At 37.7% G+C, this 15,672-nt stretch overlaps 1 protein-coding gene and 1 pseudogene across 11 annotated transcripts in view; one reads left to right on the top strand and one right to left on the bottom strand.

The window, feature by feature from the left end:
• The window catches only part of ERC1 (ELKS/RAB6-interacting/CAST family member 1), a 406,669-nt gene that overhangs the window by 118,452 nt on the left and 272,545 nt on the right, over positions 1-15,672 (bottom strand). The gene's annotated exons all lie outside the window — the stretch shown is intronic.
• Positions 9,654-10,316, top strand: LOC140533831 (target of rapamycin complex 2 subunit MAPKAP1 pseudogene; annotated as a pseudogene).

Raw genomic sequence — 15,672 nt, 5'->3', positions numbered from 1 at the left:
GAAATGCATTCTAAGTGTACCTAAAGTACAGTCAGTCAGCCAACTAGTATTTATTAAACACTTACTCTGCGCCAAGTATCGGGAATACAAAGAAGGGCAAAAGATAATTCTTGTCTCAAGAAACTTGCAGTCTAAAATGTGCAAAAATTAATCACATTTAATTTTTACTTTGGTCCTCCAAGTTAATGGTGAAAAGTAACAAAGGTTTATAAAGATGATCTATTATAATACTTACTGTAAAATTCAACTTTCTCAATTGAAAGACTAGATTTCAAAAACTTAAAGAAACATGTCTAACTTTCTCTATTAGTTTTCCTCCACAGAAGGGAGTTACTTAACTACAATTATTTGCAATTCCAAACCTTGGAAAACAAGGCCCTTGCCCACTCAATTGTGTGGTAAAACAAATGTAGAATGAGTCTGAATTTTCAGAGTTCAGTGAGGATATTGACAGTCCTACAATCCATGTTCCATCAGTGATCTGTTCTCTTTCCTGAGTAGAAACCAGTTGTATGTTTTTATTTTAAAGTGGATGACTATTTCGGTATTTCAAAAGCTTTCATATCCTAAAGCTTTCTAGACTACAAAACTAATTAAACCAATTCCACAATAGGCTTGAAAGGTTGGTGAAGAACCACTGCCTGGCAAAATGGCTGCCTTTGTCACTCTCTTATTCAAAGCCTCTTCTTTCAGTGTTCTTACACATTACACTGTCTAGTGACACTGACCTTCTTACTATGTCCTCCTCAGGAAATGTTCATTGGCTGTTTCCTATGCCTGAAACTCTCCCTCCTCATCTCTATCTTTTTCCTTTCTTGGTTTCTTTCAAGTCTCAAGATAAAATCCCACTCACTAAGAAGTCTTTCCCACTTCCCTTAAGGCAAGTGCTGTCCCTCTGAGATCTCCATTTTTTTCCTGTATGTATTTTGTTTGTACATAGTTGTTTTCATGTTCTCCCTCTCTCCTCCTTTCCATCCCCCAGTTTCCTTAGAGTTCGAGCTCCTTGAAAGTAAAAATTTTGGGGGGGGCCTTCTTTGTATCTCCTGTGCTTAGTACGGTGCTTAGAATGTACATAAATACATACCTACAGACATACATACTTTCCCCCCAATAAAAAGATGAAGAGTCCTAACAGAAATGAAAAGCAGTTTAAAAAATTAGTTGTTTTTTTTTCTTCTTAATGGATAGGGAAAAAAATGTTATGGAGTATTTTTTGCACCTGTTAGTTTGGATTTAAGAACCTTGTTCTGAAAGTATGGCCTTTTGAATTTTTAGCCTTGGGAAAGAAGATACCTTAAGGTTAAAGCAAATAAAATTCTTCTGAGAAAAAAAAATACCATTTTTTTGGGACAGAAAACATTTTATTAGCATTAGTGTGCTAATCTGAATGATTTGGAAGAATTTAATTGCCTAGTAAATAATAAGTAAAGTCACTGAGAAGGCATTAAAAAGAAACAAAAGATAACAGCACACTATGCAGTCAGGGGATCTTAAGTAGCAAACCAAACTGGAAAGCACTTTATGTGGTATAAAGAGAAATTGTGCCTATAAACTTGGAGGTTTCACTTCTGATCACTCAGCAGCAAATATTCTGTAAGGAAATTAAGAAATTTTATTAAAAAAAAAAGTTTAGCCCAAATAGAATTCAAAAGAAAGTCAATAGTGTGTTCAGATGTGGCAGGTTCCAGTCTAATTCACAGAAAATTGTATTAATTTAGCAAAAAGATGGATTCATTAGAGAAAAAAAGGGAGGAAAACATCCTAAACAGTACATCTGGAACATGAAACATGATTCAAAAGCAGAGAAGCATAAAGTTAAGAAATTAGTTGTAGTGAAGGATGTAACTGAGCCATGAAATTCTGTGATTTGAAAGAGAACCAATTTGGGTTAATCCATCAGATAATAAAAAAAGATTAAAAGAAATTAAACATGGTTTAAAGGGGAGCAGTGCAGTCCTGAAACTCAATATTAAACTATTTTTAATTTTTCAGAACACATCTAGGAGGCACAGATCTGGAGCTCTGGGTTCAAATCTTAGCTCAGACATACTTAGCTGTGTGATCCTGGGCAAATCACTTAACCTCTGTCCATCTCACTTTCCTGATCTTTGGGATAGTAATAGCACCTACCTCCCAGGGTTGTTCTGAGGATAAAATGAAATAATATTTTATAATATTTGCACCTTGCAAAATCTCAAAGTACTGTATAAAGAATGCTTGTGTACATGTATGTGTGTATATAACATATAAAATCATGATCTCATGGCCAAAATAGAGTGATAAAGGCAGATTATTTGTTGAGGAAAGGATTTTTTTTAGGCGGAAGGATCAGGAAAGAAATCAGGGAAGAGGTGGCATAAGCATTAAATAAGAAAGAAATTCAACAAGCTGAGATCTGGAAGAATTACTTTGCAGGTTTGCTTAATATGAAGATGCAGGAAAATACAAGAAGACATTAGGAACGATTAAGACTTCAATCTAGAAAGGAATGTAGGATCCAGGTAGTGGGAAGGCAGGCAAAAATGTCTATATTTTTATCTTTTAGGGTGGCACACAGAATTATAAATATTAATGTATACTGTCAAAAAGGTCCATTTACGCTTCAAAAGAATTGTTTATTTACTCCTCTCAAGAGTTAAAGAAGTTCCTCAATCAAACCAGAATGAATTATAAGATTAGTTACTTCCTGGATAAAGGACTAGCCATGTTCCTGGTGCCCTTTAAAGGTGGCCTTCATTAACTTTCTTTGTCAATATAGCAAGTTTAATTAGTCACAACAACAGCCACCTATGAAGGAAAAAGCCAATTCTTTTTTTTCCCTTGCATCTAAAAGTATTTTTTTCCCCAATTACATATAAAGATAGTTTTCAACATTCATATTTTTAAGTTTTTGAGTTCCAAATTTTTCTCCCTCTCCCTTTCTTCCTTCCCAAGATAGCAAACAATTTGATACATTAGTCATGTCATGAAAGAAGAATCAGAACAAAGGGAAAAACCGCAAGAAAAAAAAACAAAAAAAGTGAAAATAGTATGAAGTAGCCAGTTCCTGAAAGGGAATTGGATCCTTGCCCTTTTCCTTGTGCCTCTTCCAAAGTAAGCGTGGAGGGGGAGATTACTTTCCCCTCACTCCATCAGTAATGGTATCTTAGAGCAAAGCAGCCTACCTCCATAGGAGACACCTCACCTGCAGAGAATTGGCTCTTAAAAGTCTGCTGAAAACTTGTGTTGAGATTTGGCAAGTAGCAAACCCAGGGATCACCCCAAATGTGACAAGGTGAGATCGATCCTGGGCCTTTTCTTTTCTCTCTACGTATCCTCACATTTGGGACTCTCAGCTACACAGGTTCAAATATCCTCTCTATGCAGATGCCTCTAAAATCTACATATCTAGCTGACTCCTAAATGTATATCCAGAGCTGTAATTTCTTCTGAGTTCTAATCATACACCACAAACTTCCAGTTAGACATTTCCCAGATGTTCCATGGGAATCTTAAATTCATCATGTCGAAATGCAATTCATCACCTTTCTCCTAAATCCAACTTCCCTTCAAATTTGTGTTTCTGTAGGGTGGGCCATGATCTTTACAATCAACTAGGTTTGCAATATCATATGCATTTTTAACTTTTCCTTTGCCCTCTACCTGTTGTCCATAATCAATAATTTCCCAAGTTTTATAGATTCACCTTTTATAACTTTTCTTTCATGAATTCCCTTTTCTCCACTCTCATAACCATCATCATTCTGACCTTCTTCAGACCTTGTCTGGACTACAGTAATAGTGTTCTTTATCAGTGGAATTATTAAATTTATCACTATGTGTCTTGGAGTTTGCAGCCTAGGGTTTTTTCCCTAGAGCTGATCTATGGATTCTTTTCATTGGCACTTGAATTTTCTATGTTCTTAAGTTCTAGGTCAGAGGTGAGGAACCTGCTGCCTCGAGGCCCCTTGAGGCCCTCTGGTTCCTCAAGTGCAGCCTTTGACCGAATCTAAACTTCACAGAACAAATCCCCTTAATAAAAGAATTTGTTCTGTGAAGCTTGGATTCAAAGAACCTTACTTGAGGACCTAAGAGGCCACAGGTTCCTCACCCCTATCTAGTTTCTTGCATTATGGTATTCTGATTCTGTCTTTGAGATCAATATGCTTTGCTTGTGTATGTGGATATTCTCTTTTAAAGGTACTGCTTTTTGCATTCTTTTTCCACATTATCCTTTGGTTCTATGCACTTGTATTTCTAAACAGTTATTCTCTTGCTTCTTTGGTGAGACTTGACAACAAAAATACAAGTTTTTTAAAATTCCATCAATTATTTCTGCACCGGAGATCATAAATTCTACTTTCATAATTCCTGTTCTTCTTTTAAACCAATCAGGAACATTCTGTTGTGATTCTATGATTTCTTGGGAATCTATAGTGTCCTCTGATCAATCACTTGGCAAGTACTTACTAAACATTTGCTACATGCTAAGCATTACGATAGGCACTGAATTTACCAAATAACGCCTGGAATACCCTATGCTTGCTCTTCAGCTGTGTCATTGTGGCTGATTCTTTGCGCCCCAGTGGACCTCTTTGGAGTGCATGGGTTGTTTCAGGAAGACTAGCATCTCTGGTGTAAGGCTGTGCTTAGCCCTTTTCAGGGCTGTTCATCCACCTTTAGTGTTCATCTGTCACCCAACTCTCACTTGTGGCTCTGAAAAGCTGCAGCAGGTACAACAGTTACACCCTGGCAAAACTGTCTTGGCAGACAGGCTAAACCAGGCTGAGGGTAACTGATAAGCTTCAAACCTTTTGGTGAGTTACAAGGATGTCTAGCCCAAGCATGTGAAGACTTTCCCTGGTGGGACAGGTCAATGAGAACAATCTGTTCCGGAAGTCATGCAGGCAGCTGAAGCAGGTGTTGTGCAGTGCTTAGAGTTTGGTCAGACATCAGAGACGCCAATTCTGGGCTGCCATCACTCATCTTGACTTTTGTCTTGCCACTGGACTTCAATGACTCTGGAGGAGACAGCGAGGCTGATGACTTTGTGCAACTCTAACTTATTTCTACTTCATGCACAAGTCAGGACATCACCCCAAGAAGTCACTGGTTCTCCTCTGCATCATCAGGTGTTGATTCATCTTCCTTTATCTTGCAAAATTTATTCACAAATGTCTGGACTCTTTTATCTGACCCAAAAGCCATGTTCTCTTCTCTTATTAATAATCTTCCCTGTGGGTTTATCTACTTCTGTTCACAGTCTTTCATTGAGCTTTATTTCTTCCAATACCTTTGGTAATTTCACTCTCCATCCCCCTATTTTCTGATTCCTTTCCATTCGAGTGTGGTTTCCCTGGAGGCTAAACCTCAAAACCACTTCATCCTCCTCCGACTTGGGAAAACTCACTATTCACCAGCCTTAGTTTCTGCCCCATGTTTCTTCTGAAGGGAAAGAATTTGTCCTAGCTGGATGCTCCGTTCTTCTGAAATCTCAGGCTTGGTGGAGTGTCACACAGCAACTTACTGGGTCCTGCCCCAGTTCCCTCTGTTCTCCAGTTCTCTGTTTGGGCTCTGTTGTGGCACAAAGTGCTGCCACACTGCTGTCCTTGCCTAAGGAGGCTTCTGCCTTTTGATTTTATATGGCACTGGGGGTGGGGTGGAATATAATTAAATTATGTGGCAAGCCCATGGGTTGCATGTGAAGTCCTACTGCTAGGGCATAGTGAGTAGTACAGGAAGGGGGAGAAGTCTTCTCAGTCGTTGGTTCATTTAATTTTTACCTTATCTGGATGCTCTATATGTCCCCCAATGATCCCTCTAATGAGCTAGAGCTAAGATTTCATGGTCTTCAGGCTCCATTTACTAGAGCTCATGCAAGCTTTCCATCTCTCCTGGTTTGCTCTACTTTTTGATCCTGGTTACAATGTCTAAAGGCAGATAAAAGAAAGGAAAAGTAGAGTGTTTATCTTCCCCATGGCTTCTCTGTACAAGAAGCATAGGATTTGAAAATACATAGTCATTATTCTTTACAATAGCTCTCTTTGTGATGATAGAGAATTAGAAATTGAGGGAATGCCCATCTATTGGAGAATGGCTGAACAAATTATGGTACATGAATGTAATGGAGACTATTGTTCTATAAGAAATGATGAGCAGGCAGATTTCAGACAGACTTGGAGTTACATGAACTGATGCTGAGTGAAGTGAGCTGTATACTGTACGCTGTACAGAAGGATCAACTAGGACAGACTGAGCTCTTCTCAGCAATACAAAGATCTAAGACAATTCCAAAAAACTTGTGATGGAAAATGTTATCCACATTCAGAGAAAGAACTATGGACTCTGAATCCAGATCAAAGTATACTATTTTCACTTTTTTGGGGTATTTTTTCCCTTTTGTTCTGATTCTTCATGTCTAATGTGGAAATATATTTAACATGATTGCACAGATATAATCTATATCAGATTGTTTGCCATCTTGGGAAGGGTGTAAAGGAGGGAAGGAGAAAAATTTGGAACTCAAAATTTTATGAAAAATTTATGTTGAAAACTATCTTTACATGTAATTGGAAAAATAAAATACTTAAAAAAGAAACATTTTTAAAAATATAAATTCCAAAAGTTCAAAATTTCCAGCACAATGAATAACGGTGACCCTATTCTCTATTTAAGAGTACAAAGGAACAAAACTCTAGCTATAAAAAAGTTTTAGTATGAAATCTATTTTTAATATAAAGTTTAATAAAAAGTAAAAATTAGAACTCCTCTAAATTCTCTTTTCTTTACATAACCTGCTGTACACTTGAAAAAATTCCAGAATTCTTCCCTTGACTCCATCCTCTTCACAATCCACTATGGTAAGGAAAAAAGAAATCTAATGCCACCTACTAAAACAGTAGAGAGTGTGTGTGTGTGCATATATGCACACATACCACATACATATACACATATTTGCATGTATCCATACATATCTTTTTTGGTAGGGGGAGGGATTATACACACAAACACACACACACACAAATACATAGACAGACATATAAATCCCTATAAAGACTAGTTAGCTTTATTCTGTTTCAAGGTCAATGTACATCTAATGCCAGTTAGTTGTCGTAGAGATGCAACACATTTGTTAAAACAGGACTGAGTGAAAAAAAAAAAAACTATGGATAAATCAATGCAAATCCATCATAAATGGAAAAATATCACAAAGTGAATATACTAACAACTGACTTATCGCACCAATTTCACATATGAAGGATTTTGTTTACACACAGTTCTACCAAGTTCTCTAAACACATACTTTGATTTCCTTCTTCCTCCTATGCCTCTGTTCACACATAATAATATCTCTTCTGACCTTTCCATCTCCTCTACCTGTTAAAAAAAATCTACTCTTTCTTCAAGGTCTAACTCAAGTGATGTCCCTTCCACATGAATCCCTGAAACCTTTCTCCTCAGTTGGAAGCACCTAATATGTTCTATTTTGTATTAAGTGCTATCTACACCACTTTTCCTCCCTTTGTGTCAGGTTTTTGTATCACTTACTAATACTTTGTATTACTAATGCTTTACACATATTAAGAGCTTAGGTTTAGTTCATTATGCCTATGTCCAAACCGTAATGTTTATATGCTGTATAAGAATACTATGTTATAAACATACTGGCCATAAAGGTCTATGGTAAAGAATAACAGCTGGCACTAGTTTCCTGGTTCTCCTCTTACCTATATGACTTCACCTTCAAAGTCTACTTCATTGTAATCCAGTTCATGTCCACTAATCCTAGGTGTCCTACAAAGTTCTGCTCTGTGCAATCTTCTTTTCTCTTGATCATATCCCCCCTAAGCCGCCCTCAATAAATCTGATGCCTCCCTATCATCTGTCATATCAAATACAGAACTATTTGATGTTGAAATTTCTTAATAACCTCCTTCCCCCTTTCCAGTACTCTTTGATGTCGTGACACTTGCCTCCTTGCTTTTCCTTAAACAAGATTCCTCTGCGTGTTCATCCTTCATTGCCGAAAAAGACCATGCCATCAGAGAAATAATGACATGACTTGCATTTGACTTTGTTTTGAGTAAGGGAGAGCTGTGCAGGTTACCAGCCTCACTTCTCCTTCACAGCCATCTGAATCCAGTGACCAGATATTCATCAGGATGACTGGAGATGACTCAGGATGAGGCAATTCAGGTCCTCCTGACTCCTGCACTGGTGCTCTAACCACCGCACCATCTAGTTGCTCCTCCTTAAACAAGATACCAAGCATCTTCATTGGCAGCATCTCATCCTTGGGATCCTCTCTCTTCTCTCTTCATCTCTCCTCCTGGCCAACTTGGTTTCCTCCAAGTCTCAGTCAAAACCCCACTAAATCCTCTTTTTCTGATCCCTCTTAATGCTACTTCCTTCCCTGTGAGATTATTTCTAATTTATTCTCTCTCTCTGTATGTGTGTATATATATGCATATACATATATATACACACACACATATACATACATACAGAGAGAAAAAGTACACGTACACACATATACAGAGAGACACACACAAAGAAGAAAGATAAATTGTATGTGTGTGTATATTGTATATAGATATTTGCATGTTGTCTCCCTCATTAGGCTGTGAGCAACTTGAGACCATGAACTGTCTTCCGGTGTCCCCCAGTGTTGCTTGGCACATAGTAGGTAATCAAGCAATATTTATGAACTGACCAGCATAGTGCAAATCCATGAGCTTTAGGACAGATGGTCTCTAAGGATCCCTTCCAGCTCTAAACACTATGACCTTTTACCCCACTGCAGCCGGATTAGAAATACATGCAGGTCAAAAGAAGTTCTTGGAATATGAGTTATGGCTACTACTGCTTAGGGTTTCCTCTAGCTGTATTTCCAGTGGTGTTGGGAACTGGGGACATTATGGAGTATTAAGGTATTAGAAAGTCAGCTAAGAACCACAACGAGGGGAAGAAGAGAAAGACGAGTCACTTTAAAATTGCAATAATTCTTTATAGTGAAGGGAGGGAGAGCCTTCTACATAGCAGGTAGGAGTCTTAAATAAGAAAGTAATGCTGAACAGATGCCACATGGAGGCAGCAGAGGCTTAGAGAAGTTCTGAGCATGAGGATGGCTCATGTGATGAATGGGACAGAATGACAGAAGGAAAATTTCAGTGGGGGATCTTGATTTCATTTTGGTAAAGATTTCAGTTGTACAAACAACCTAATGACATTCTGCTGTTATTTTTTCCTTCTTCTCTTCCATCATCATCATCATCGCCACTACTATCATTATCAAAATTATATAGGCTAGAGTTGTAGATTTTATGTAAAAATTTCAAAGATAAGTAGGTTTTAAAAAACATCTATTTTCTCTAAAGTCTGAAAGAATAATTTTTATAATCTTAAAAGGGAATTTCCCTTCATTTGCCCTGAGACAAAGGTTTTTATTGAAAAATATGTTGCTCGACCTGGGGTGAATCAGGGTCGGGTTCAGGGTGGCACAGGGAAGCCAGAGATGCAGTTCCGGGGCACAGCACAGTGCCTGAGCTTCTGAGCTGTGGCTCAGGCTGCGGGGGCCGCGGGGCCAGTCCGAACCTGGCTTGGGGCAGGAGGAGAGCCCCGGAAAGTGGAGCGGAACCGGTCCTGGGAGGAGGGCCCCGGCCCAGATACCGACCCTCCTCCCACCCCCCACGCCCTAGCCCCGAGGATTCCAGTGATCCCATTAAACAATATGAAGAGGAGAAAGTAGACTTTTAAGGAAATTGGCCTCCATAAAGAATGGCCTTCTTGGATAGCCCAACGATCATCCTGGCTCATATCCGGCAATCCCATGTGACCAGCGATGACACAGGGATGTGTGAGATGGTCCTGATTGATCATGATGTAGATCTGGAAAAGTTTCATCCACCTTTGGTGCCTGGAGACAGTGGCTTAGAAATGCCAGGAAGCAGTGTTGAAACTCAGGGCTATGTCTATGCCCAATCTGTTGACATTACCTCAAGTTGGGACTTTGGCATCAGAAGACGTTCAAACACAGCTCAAAGATTAGAGCGACTTCGAAAAGAGAGACAAAACCAGATAAAATGCAAGAATGTCCCATGGAAAGAAAGAAATGCTTCTCATTCAGGGTCACGTAGGGACTACTGCAACCAAAAAAATTGATGTCTACCTCCCACTGCACACAAGCCAAGACAGACTGCTACCAATGACAGTTGTGACCATAGCACATGCCAAGGTGCATGACCTAATCGGCCTAATCTGCTGGCAGTATACAAGTGAAGGACGAGAACCGAAGCTCAAGTAATTTACTTTCTTTTCTTCTTCCCTTTGCTCTCCAACTTTCTTCTGCTTAGTCTCTCAGTAGTCAGAGAAGTATTTGTAAACACATACAGCTTACTAATTATGGAAGTCACTTGTCCTCTCTAAGAATCATTTTTGTTCTCTAAAAGATGAAAAGAATAATAATACTGGGGTGGTCTACCTTCCAAAGTGACCAGGAGAAAAGTGCTTTTTGTAAACTTTAAAATACTATAGAAACAAGTGCTGTCACTATTATATATTGCAAATGAACTTTGTTGTAAGGTCTCTACACATCAAGATTTCATTAAATAAGAAAATATATATAAAATGTGTGGTGAACTATAAAATACTATACTTATATTGAAAAAAAAAAAAAAAGAAAAATATGTTGCTCCTGGATAGAAGAATATCACACAAAGGATAAAAAATACTTAAGTTCAGTCAAGTAACTATGGATTAGTCTGACAGAGCAATTAGGGTACTGAAAGTCAGCTCCAAATCTGTTATTTCTTTTCAAAGGTTCAGATGTACTGACTGTAAATTCTGTAATTCTGTAGATCAAGTTATATATTATTTAGCATTCTTTTGTTTAACTCACTGGTGGTTTCTTAAACAAGTAAAAACTTTCCAGATAGCTCATTTATAGAAGTTTTAATGTATTAAATTAAAGAATTTTTTGAGAAAGAAAATATCCATCTTTCAATCATTAAACATTTCTTAAATGACTTCTATGGGGAATTGTGCTAGTTGTAAGGAGAGACAGAAAGATATAAGACAGTTCCTGACCTTAAGTAGCTTATAAATCTAGTAAGAGCAATAATACATAGACAAAAAATTATAATATAAAGTTGAATATAATAACAATCGAAATGTATATAGCATTTTACCATTTACAAAACACTTAAAGCAACCGTGTAAGGTAAGTGATTCAAGTAACATACTCCCATGTAAGAGATGGGGAAAGAGGCTCAAAGAAATTAAGTGACGTGATCTAGGTCAGACAGGAAGTAGGAAGAAATATGTATAGTGTTGCAAGAGCAGGTAGAAGAAAGATACCTATGGTAAGCAATTCTCAAACTTTTTTTGCTCTCATGAGCCCTTCACATTTAAAAGAATTGAGTACCCCAAACAGCTTTTATTTATGTAAGTTATATCCAATGGTGTTCTGAGAAGCAATAATTAAAATTTTGGCTGTGAGCATTTACACTTCAGAAATTTGTCAATCTTTACAAATTTGGGCTTACTTTATTGTTTTGTTGATTGTCTAGACTTAAGAAAGTCTTAATAGCGCATACTGAACTTAAAAGTGGGTGTGTACACATTTTTCTACATTAAGGGATCGAAGGGTGTGGAATATGATAATCCAGAAGTCAAAGGAACCAGGACTAAAACCAAGAATTACCTACCCAGCAAAACTGAGTATAATGTTTCAGAGGAAAAAAATGGTCTTTCAATGAAATAAAGGACTTTCAAGCATTCTTGATGAAAAAGACCAGAGGTGAAAAGAAAATCTGACTTTGAAACACAAGAATGAAGAGAAGCATGAAAAGGTAAACAGCAAAGAGAAGTCATAAGGGACTTACTAAAGTTGAACTGTTTACATTCCTACATGGAAAGACAATATTTTTAACTCTTGAAACTTTTCAGTATCTGGATAGTTGGTGGGATTACACACACACACATGCACACACGCACACACACACACACAGCACAGAGTGAATTGAATAGGATGGGATCATATCTTAAAAGAATGAAATTAAGCAGTAAGAGAGAAATATACTGGGAGGAGAAAAGGAGAAATGGAATGGGGCAAATTATCTCTCATAAAAGAGGCAAGAGAAAGACTTTTCAGTGGAGGGAAAAAGAGGGGAGGTGAGAGGAAAACATAAAGCTTACTCTCACCACATTAGACTAAAGGAAGGAATAAAATGCACACTCATTTTGGTATGAAAACCTATCTTACAATACAGGAAAGTGGGGGAGAAGGGCACAAACAGGGTGGGGGGGGGATGATGGAAGGGAGGTCAGTGGGAGGAGGGAGCAATTTGAAGTCAACACTTTTGGGGAGGGATAGGATCAAAAGAGAGAATAGAAGCAATGGGAGGCAGGATAGGAGGAGGGAAATCTAGTTAGTCTTACACAACATGACTATTATGGAAGTCATTTGCAGAACTACACAGATATGGCCTATACTGAATTGTTTGTCTTCCCAAAGGGAATGGGTGGGGAGGAAGGGATGAAGAGAAGTTGGAAGTCAAAGTTTTAGGAACAACTCTGTTTTTTCTTGCTACTAGGAAATAAGAAATACAGGTAATGGTGTATAGAAAGTTATCTGGCCCTACAGGACAAAAGACAAGATGGGGACAAGGGAAGGGAGGGATGTTAGAAGAGAGGGCAGATTGGTGATAGGGGCCATTAGAATGCTCGGTGTTTTGGGGTGGGGGGAGGGGAGAAATGGGGAGAAAATTTGGAACCCAAAATTTTGTGAAAATGAATGTTAAAAGTTACATAAATAAATTAAAAAATAATAAGAAGAATAGTTGTGACCTTGTGGACACTCAGAAAAGGTCTTGAGGACCTAAGAGATCTACAGACCATACTTTTGAGAAGCACTATATTTATAGAATTCAAGGAAATGGAATTACAAATACTTCTAATATTCCCAAATTCCTGAGACAACTTTTTCTGTGCCAAATCCAGTGGATGTTTATCAGTCATCATTCTCCTTGACCTCTCTGTAGGATCTAACGGTATTGTGATTTTTCTCCCTAATAATCTCTCTTCTCTTGTCTTCCACAAGACTACAATCCTCAAGTTCTTTTCTGTCTCCTTTACTGGCTCTTCTTTTTTCTAATACCTTAACCCTGGCATTCCTTAATTTTTTCCAGTAGAGATATTTAACTTGGAGAGGACATCAAAGGAGATATGACAGTTTTAAAGTATTCGAAGAGGCTTTGGGGAGATTGTTCTGTTTTGTCCAAGAAAGGAGAAATACAAGCAATGGGTAAAATTGCAATCAGGCAAATATAGGCTGTATCTCAACAAAAATCATGCCCTTTCAATGGATGTCCCCCAAGGACATCCTTGTCTGCCCTGGGCCTGCTTTCTTTTTAACCTCCTCCATCTTGGCAATCTTATCACTTGGCATTTCACTTGACAATCTCATCTGCTCTCATGGACTGAATTGTATCTATGCTGATGATTCTCAGATCTATTTATCCAGTCTTAACGTCTCTTCTGACCTCCAATAACACATCTTCAATTGCCCATTGGATATCTTGATGTGGTTATCTTTAGAACTCTTAAACTCTCAACATGACCAAATCCACATTTAGTAGATGTTAATTACAAAGTTTCTATACAATTAAAGGTCAACATTAGTGAACTGAAAATGAATGTTGCACTTCTGGCAAGACATTAGAAATAATACAATTATTCATACCTGTTGTATTTTCTGTTATTTCTTCTTGAAATATAATTTAACTTTAAATATAATAAGAATGATGCCTTCACACACTTTCACTGTCAGGATAGGGACAGTGAAATCCAACCCATACATGAACAAGTCTTTCCTCTACAATAGACACAACAGGTATCAAATTTTCAAATTAGGGACGTATAGGAACAGGGACTCACCCTGGCACAAAAAGCTCCTGAAGGAGAAAACTCTCCCCAATTTAAGCTAGCACCTTCTCTTCATCATATTAAGATGCTAAGTGACTTGCGCAGGATCACCCAATTAGTAAGTGTCAGAGACAGGATGTGAACTCAGGGCTTCTGAGATTCAAGGGTGGCTTTCTGTCCATTACATAAGAGATAGATGATTAACTGATGGGGTAAACTTTTGAGGGAGACAAGATGTGAATAGATCAAAGACTCACACATCTCAACTATATTTCTCCTTCATGTCTGTTGAGAGTGTTTCTCTTCTGCTCTGACAACATTCCCCAAGGCAGTAGCGATAGGGGAGATGATGCAAGCTGTGTGGACAAGGTACCTCACATATTGGTTATGGAAGATACCAAAAGTGTTTCAATTTAATGACTAAAAGAAAGCTGTTTTACTTCTAAAGGAATTATATAGGGTAACCAGGTTAATTGTTGGTGCCTATAACTCCCAATCTGTGACATAGACACATCTTAAAGAAATATAAATGATACTGTCCAAGATAACCACTTATAACCAATACATCAGTCACTCAAGTACTACTTTAATGTTTTATTATAAAGTGGAGGTAACCCTGGGATCTACAAGGCTTTACTAATGCAACAGAAGGTCTGGCAGATTCAAGGTGTAAAAGGCATTAAATATGAGCCTAGCAGGAAAGATTGTATGTCCTTCATCCAAGGACCCATATACCTAAATTCGCTTCCACAACTCACGGATGGAAACAGACTCTTACCTACAAAGGAATAAAAACTATATATATATATACGTATATATATATATATATATATATATATATATAAAATCACAGATACTTGAAGCATATCCATTCCTTAAAAAGAATACTTAAATGCTATTTTAAAGGTATAGACAATTAAAAAAACTAAATCATTCTTGTAAATAATTCTATAAAGACCAAGAAAGAGTTCAGATAGCTTTTCGAAATATTATGCTTCAGAACAGCAAACCTAAGCACAGCTGCAAAATAGGAAAACATCACTAGTTGGCATTCCAACACAATCATTTACAAAGATAAAAACTGTTTTAGAAAAAGGGAACTCTGAAATTTAGGCAAACTCATCTGAGACAATTTTACTATGCACACTTAAGCCCCTGGGGAGAGTGGTGATAAGAGTACTAAGATGTAGTTGCACAGCTAACTTTCAAGCAATTCATCAGTGTTAGAGAACCCAAATTCGGCACACAAAATTTGAAGAACAATTTCAAGGCAAGTGTAATGGTCAAACACAACAACCTAATATCCCCAGTACTTTGGGAGAAGACTTCTTTGGCTGTAACATGGGTTGCTGTAACCTTTGCTTTATCATGATTTATGGGAGTTTCCCAGAAAAAGCCCTATCTAAAGAGGAGACAATAAATCTTAGAAAAAGATATAATTTCCTGTCTTATGGAACAGCCTGGACACTTGGTAAGACACAGAACCACCTAAAAACCCAATAGGTCTCAGCTTCACTACTGCTTCTCAGGACAAGTCTAATCCAGTTAATAGGACATAGCAGCTTCAAAAATGACTCCCTCTGAGGTGGAATTCCTGAGGTGACAGAATTGTAAAAGAAACTTAGACCAAATAATCCCATTCTCTGTCTCAACTGTCCTTGCTTTTTCCCAACCTAAGAAAACAGTATTTCCTGTGGAAAATTTTCTTCCACTTAGACCTTTTCCATCCAACAAAATATAAAGCTAATAAAGTTTGCTTCCATGCTATAA

The sequence above is a fragment of the Notamacropus eugenii genome, chromosome 3 (genome assembly GCF_028372415.1).
Source record: "Notamacropus eugenii isolate mMacEug1 chromosome 3, mMacEug1.pri_v2, whole genome shotgun sequence".
NCBI classification, from domain to species: domain Eukaryota; kingdom Metazoa; phylum Chordata; class Mammalia; order Diprotodontia; family Macropodidae; genus Notamacropus; species Notamacropus eugenii.
The sequence above is the reverse complement of the archived record's forward strand: the minus strand, read 5'-3'. Positions and strand labels throughout refer to the sequence as shown.